General features: G+C 36.9%; 1 non-coding gene across 1 annotated transcript; it reads left to right on the forward strand.

The window, feature by feature from the left end:
• The first annotated feature begins 4,581 nt into the window (after positions 1-4,581).
• TRNAA-AGC (transfer RNA alanine (anticodon AGC)) lies at positions 4,582-4,652 on the forward strand. The gene has a single exon. It is a non-coding gene; the product is annotated as a tRNA-Ala (tRNA).
• The last annotated feature ends 1,611 nt before the right edge of the window (positions 4,653-6,263 follow it).

Consider the following 6,263-nt stretch of genomic DNA (forward strand, 5'->3'; position numbering starts at 1 on the left):
CACTTATTGCTCTAGATGGGTTGCCTAGTATATGGGAAACATTCATCCAAGACATCAATGCAAGGGATGAATTTCCTAAGTTTGATAGGCTGGGAGATTGTCTCCAAGAAGAATCAAGGTTAAATAAGAAAGGGATCAAACAAAAGAATATAGATGAAGATCTTCAAGTCCTAAATACAAACTCCAACAAGAAAAGCAAGCAGAAACAATTTAGGAAGAGGAAAGGTCATCATGGCAAGAACACCTTCAAGAAGGATTTTTCACAGATTCAGTGTTACAGATGTGACAAATTTGGGCACTATGTTGCCAAATGTCCAGAAAGAGCCAAACAACAAGCCACATTTGCCAAAGAAGGAAAATCTAAAAGGGAAGATGATTTCGAGAAGTATGTACTCTACTCAACACTTACAAACCAAGCATCAAACAAGGTTAACTCCTAGGTGATCGACAGTGGCTCATCCAGACACATTACAGGGTTTAGAGAAGTGCTAGACTCCATGATGGAGGAGAATGATGAGGAAGTGACTATCGGAGATGATTCCACACATCCAGTCAGAGGAGTTGGAACCTGCACCATCAAACTAAAGTCAGATGTATCATTACAACTTAAAGGAGTACTATATGTCCCAGGCATCAAGAGAAACCTAGTCTCCATATCAGCACTAGAGGATAATGGGTACAGAGTGACCTTCATGGACAACAAGGTGTTGGCTTGGTCAAAGAATTCATCTATCAAGAAAGCTAAAACCATTGGTCAAAGACAAGGCTACTTGTATGAGCTGTGCACGGAGGTCAACCTAGCCCTAATCCATGAAACTACAAATGCTAATGAAGTTTGGCATAGAAGACTAGGTCACCTGAATTTTTAGAGCTTTATCATCAATGGGAAACCTTGTCACAGGCCTAACTAAGTTAAAGCAATATCATTCAGGGGCATGCAAGGGATGTGCAATAGGTAAAAATGCTAAATGTGTTTTTCAAAATAGTACTAGGAAAACAAGCGAAGTTCTAGAGTTAGTTCATTCTAATATATCTGGACCTATGTCTGTACCTTGTTTAGGGGGATGTTTGTATTATGTAATATTTGTTGACGACTACTCTAGGAAAACTTGGATCTACTTTCTGAAATGTAAAGAATCAGAAGAGATCCTTAATAGGTTTAAGGAATTTAAATCACTAACAGAAAACTACTCGGGAAATAAAATCGAAACCTTAAGAATTGACAATGGAGGGAATACACCTCAAATTTGTTTAAAGACTTTTATAAAAATGCTGAGATTAAGAGGGAGCTTACTATAACCCTCAACAAAATGGGGTAGATGAGAGGAAAAATAGAACAATTGTAGAATCTGCCAAAGTCATGATTCTTGATCAGAATCTAAATACCAACCTTTTGGCAGAAGCAACAAGCACTATTGTATATATACAAAATAGATGTCCTCACTCCCATCTTGAAGCTAAAACCCCTGAGGAAGTCTTTACTAAAACAAAGCCAGATATCAGCCACCTTAGAATATTTGGGTGTCCTATCTATATTCATGTACCTAAGGAGAAGAGATTAAAATTAGAGCCTTCTGGAAAAAGGGGAATACTTGTAGGATATAGTGAAATCTCCAAGGCCTACAAAATCTATATACCTGGTCAGAGGAATATTGAACTGAGTAGGGATGTAATCTTTGAAGAAGACTTAGCCTTCAAAAGAGCCCAAAGCTCAATAGAACCCGGAGTCTATATCCCCACCCCTAGAATAGAGGAAGAATCTGCTCTTGATCTTCAGAGGGAGAGTCTTGAGAAAAATGTAGGTGAAACTCAAACCCACCTAGAGAGAACCTCAAGAAAAGACCACTATGGGCCACCAAAACTATAGAAGAAGCTCAAAAGTATGCTGCTCCTTCAGGAACCTTCAGAAGAAGTATACCTAGAGCAACTTGAAGGGTTTGAGTTATTCATGATACAAAGTCTCATGTGTGTAGACTCTAGAAAGCTCTCTATGGGCTTAAACAGGCTCCCAGGGCTTGGTATGAAAGAATTGATAGTTATCTCTCAAATCTAGGCTTCTCCAAGAATGATGCAGATCCTAACCTCAACTATAAGCAAAACAAAGGTGATATACTAATATTGATTTTATATGTTGATGATTTGTTAATCACAGGAAAAGATCACGTCATAGTCCAATGTAAGAAAGACCTTGCTAAAGAATTTGATATGAAGGACTTGGGACTCTTTCATTACTTCCTAGGTTTGGAAGTATGGCAGAACTCTGATGGCATCATACTGAACCAAGATAAATATACCTTGGACATTTTGAAGAGATTTGGAATGCTAAACTGCAAACCCATGACCTCTCCAAATGAAAACAAACCTTCATAAACTTAAGGAAGCAGTAGTAGAATCACAACCCTCAGATCCTACTCTATATAGGCAAATGATTGGGTCCCTGATGTATCTTGTAAATACGAGACCAGATATCTGTTATGCAGTTAATGCCTTGAAGTCAGTTTATGTGTGAACCTAAGGAGATACACCTGGTAGCAGTAAAACATATCATGAGATATCTACAAGGTACCCTAAAACTTGGTCTCAAATATGAGAGAGTTGAACTAGATCTACACGGATTTACAGATTCAGATTGGGCTAGAAGTGTAACTGATAGGAAAAGCACCTCATGGTGCTGGTTCAGTTTAGGTTCAGCCATGATATCCTGGATCAGCAGAAAATAGTCATCGGTAGCACAAAGTTCCACTGAGGCCAAATACATTGCAGCCTCCATGGCTGCTTGAGAGGCAGTATGGCTTAGGAAGCTACTTGTGGGGTTATTCGGTGAACCAATGAAGCCTACGGTTATTCATTGCGACAACCAAAGTTGTATTAAATTTTCAGTGAATCCGGTGTTTCATGACATATCCAAACATATTGAGATTCCATATCATTATGTACGAGACATGGTAGATAGGAATGTGATCCAGTTGGAATACATTTGTACAAGAGATCAGACAACAGATATTCTTACCAAACCACTTTCAAGGGTGAAAGTTGAGCACTTCAAAAAAGGTCTTGGTATGATTGAAATTTAATTTGCTTTGTACTCCTATGCTTATTAAGATGTTTTATGTGTAAACTTCTTTGTCATGTTAGGACTTTTATGGGTTTAACCCCCTGTGCTCGTGTTTAAGAGGTGACGATCTCTCAGATAATGAACACTTGTATGTAGACATTATAAGGTGACGATCTTATGATGTTCAAATCAGTTATCATGTTGGATCTTTGGTATGCCCTAGATGTGCCATGAGTGTGTTGTGGTAAAGCATTTGAATAAAATGCTAGTGTACATACCACAACTTGAATAAGTTAAGAATTTAACTATTCTCCTATACTTATTCCTAAAGTATTGCGTGTTTAGGCAATACTGATATCACATGCTTAGGTGATATCTTGTCATCACAAGTTGATGTGATGAACGTTTGTATCACATGTTTAGGTGGTACTTCATGTCACGTGCTTAGGTGATGTGATTTTCTATATCAAATGATTGATGATACTTCATGTCACATGTTTAGGTGATATGATCCCCTAGAGAGTCAGATTACGTAAGGAATTTTGATCATTGTTAGAAATGTGATGCCAGATATGTTATCTTTCATTTATCTTACCTAGCTAAGAGGGAGTGTTGATACATGATAGCCTTGGTAAGATAAACACTCCCTCTTACCGAGGCTATCATGTATCAACACTCCCTCTTAGCTAGGTAAGATAAATGAAAGATAACATATCTAGCATCACATTTCAATCATTTGAAAGATAACATATCTAGTCTCTCATTCAATCATCTATCTTATCGATAGACTATGATAAGACTTCATTTATCATTCCTTCATCTAATGATCATTCTTCGATATATAACCTAACTTATTCCGATCAATGTCTAAATTATCGGTTGCAAATCATAAAGCACAAATACTGATTGGTATCAGTTTACCTTGTTAATCATTTGCACACCGATTATTGTCGGTCAAACACGTTAACTACGTAAACACCGATTGTTAACGGGATTATTAAAGACTGCATACCGATACCGATTAGTATCGGTGCATTTGTTAATAATATATACGCCGGTTAGTATTGGCTCACTTGTTATGATATACACACCGATTAGTAACTTATACATGCCGATTGGTATAAAGGTAAAATGCGATTATGATTCTAAGAGGTGTGATCAAGTAATATCTTGATTGGTCATGTCCATTAGACATGACCGGTCAAGGTATTGCTTGATCCTCCTCATTAGCATATATATATATATCAATCGATAATGATGAGAAGAACATTGAAATCGATAAATGCTCCTTCTCCATCTGCATCATACCAGACAATAATCAGATCCATTATATTAAGAAATAACATATAGAAGAAGAATAACCTTGAATATAACTTGCATCTTAAATTGAAAATCGAATAACATTTACATGGTATCAAAGCAAGGTCTAGGCTAGGAGCCCCAAGCACACGAGAGGTGTGGCTTAAGGGGGGGTGTTGGTGTTGGAAATAAGCCACACCCGGACCGACCATGGACTGGTCCAAGAGGGGCCAGTAGCTCAGTGGTAGAGCACTCCAGCAGCGTTGGAAGGTCCTAGGTTCGAGTCCTAGCTGGTCCATGTCTTAACACAAACAAGACTGACATGTGCAAATGCATTGAATTCTTCATCTCACATGATATGTTTACCATATTGTTCATGAGTAAGATCTTATTTGCAAACAAATGTCCATCTTTGTAGAGCAGTAAATTAGTGAATTCTGATTGAAAATCCATTGGTATTTAACTATATATTTCATGAGAATAGATTTATTAGATCACTGACAAGAAAGCAACAATCCTTGATAGTAACATAGCTTGTGAATCAAGGGGAGAACTTGTGACATCTGACCAAGGAAGAAGCAGGGCAAAGCATATGGAGAAATGATGACAGTCATAGCTTGCATCTAAACTGTAACTAGGAAGCTTTCCAAAGGGCAGTGAGGAGTCAAGGACAGTTTATAAACTGTAACGGAGCATGAAAAAGAAGCCATGCATGAATGGTTAGGTGGCATGATACAAGAGGAAAAGTCTTATGCAGTCCCAAAGGATATGGAAGACAGTGAAAGTGAATAGCATGAGAAGATGACAACAAACCATGATCAATTTTAACATTCTTTATTGTAGCCATTCATGTTTTGTGAGAAGCAATTAGCCTGTACTATGGTTTGACTTTGGAATATGTATAGTAATGCCTTAAAGTATGTCCAAGAAAGAATCCATAAAACTGGAATTTATATACTGAATCACAATTGTTGAAAAAGAAATATAGTACTTCACAGCAACAAGAGTAAAGCCCTCGTATGCTATTATTGCATATTCACTTTCCTATACTACAAGCAAAATCATTCAAATGTGCCTTGAAATGACCAAAAATGTCAATTCATGGTCTGAAAATGGGTTCATATCTGATCACGTAAGCAAGGATTTAAATTATATTTTTCAAGTTTTTATGCAAAGAATAAATAAATAACATCTATAAAAGAGGACAATCTACTTACATTATGAGAGAACAAATTCAGATTCAGAAATGCAAAAAGTAATACAGCTCTTAACTCCTAACCAGCATCCATTTTTATATTTAAAGAAAATCACCTGAAATCATCTTTGATGTCAACACCAATTGAATGTTCTCACTGTAATGTTCTTTTATTGGGTAGGTGACAATAACATGAAATACAATTTTTACAATAAAAATTTAAAGGACAATGGAAATCCATGGCTGTTTTGACAAGAAAGATTATATACTATACAGCTTGGGATGATATTTACTTTGTGAAGGAGTACACAAATTGCTGCTTACTTTCTCTGAAACCGAAGTTAGCTGTAGACATGGAAGATCCAATAGAAAATTCAAGTTCAAGTAGGACATTGGAGCTGAGCAATATGAAAGGGAAGAAAGGGGCACCTCAAAGGTCTTCCTTTGTAGCATCGGTTCCGAAGGCTCTTCTACAAAATACTACTGCTCCTATTGTTAAGATGAAGTAGATTAAAGTAAAGTTCAAGTCATTTATTGTTCTTTCTACTCGAAACTCTTGCATTAGAGATGGTAAGAAAGGTGTCCAAAAGAAAGTTTCCACTATTATAAAAGAGCATACAGGGAATCTGGAGGGACGTTTTAACTTAATAGTCCTCCCAACCAGTTGGTGCTAGTTTAGTTCATACTTTCCATTACAGAGGGAATCATAATGAA

This window comes from Cryptomeria japonica, chromosome 10, assembly GCF_030272615.1.
Source record: "Cryptomeria japonica chromosome 10, Sugi_1.0, whole genome shotgun sequence".
Taxonomy (NCBI): domain Eukaryota; kingdom Viridiplantae; phylum Streptophyta; class Pinopsida; order Cupressales; family Cupressaceae; genus Cryptomeria; species Cryptomeria japonica.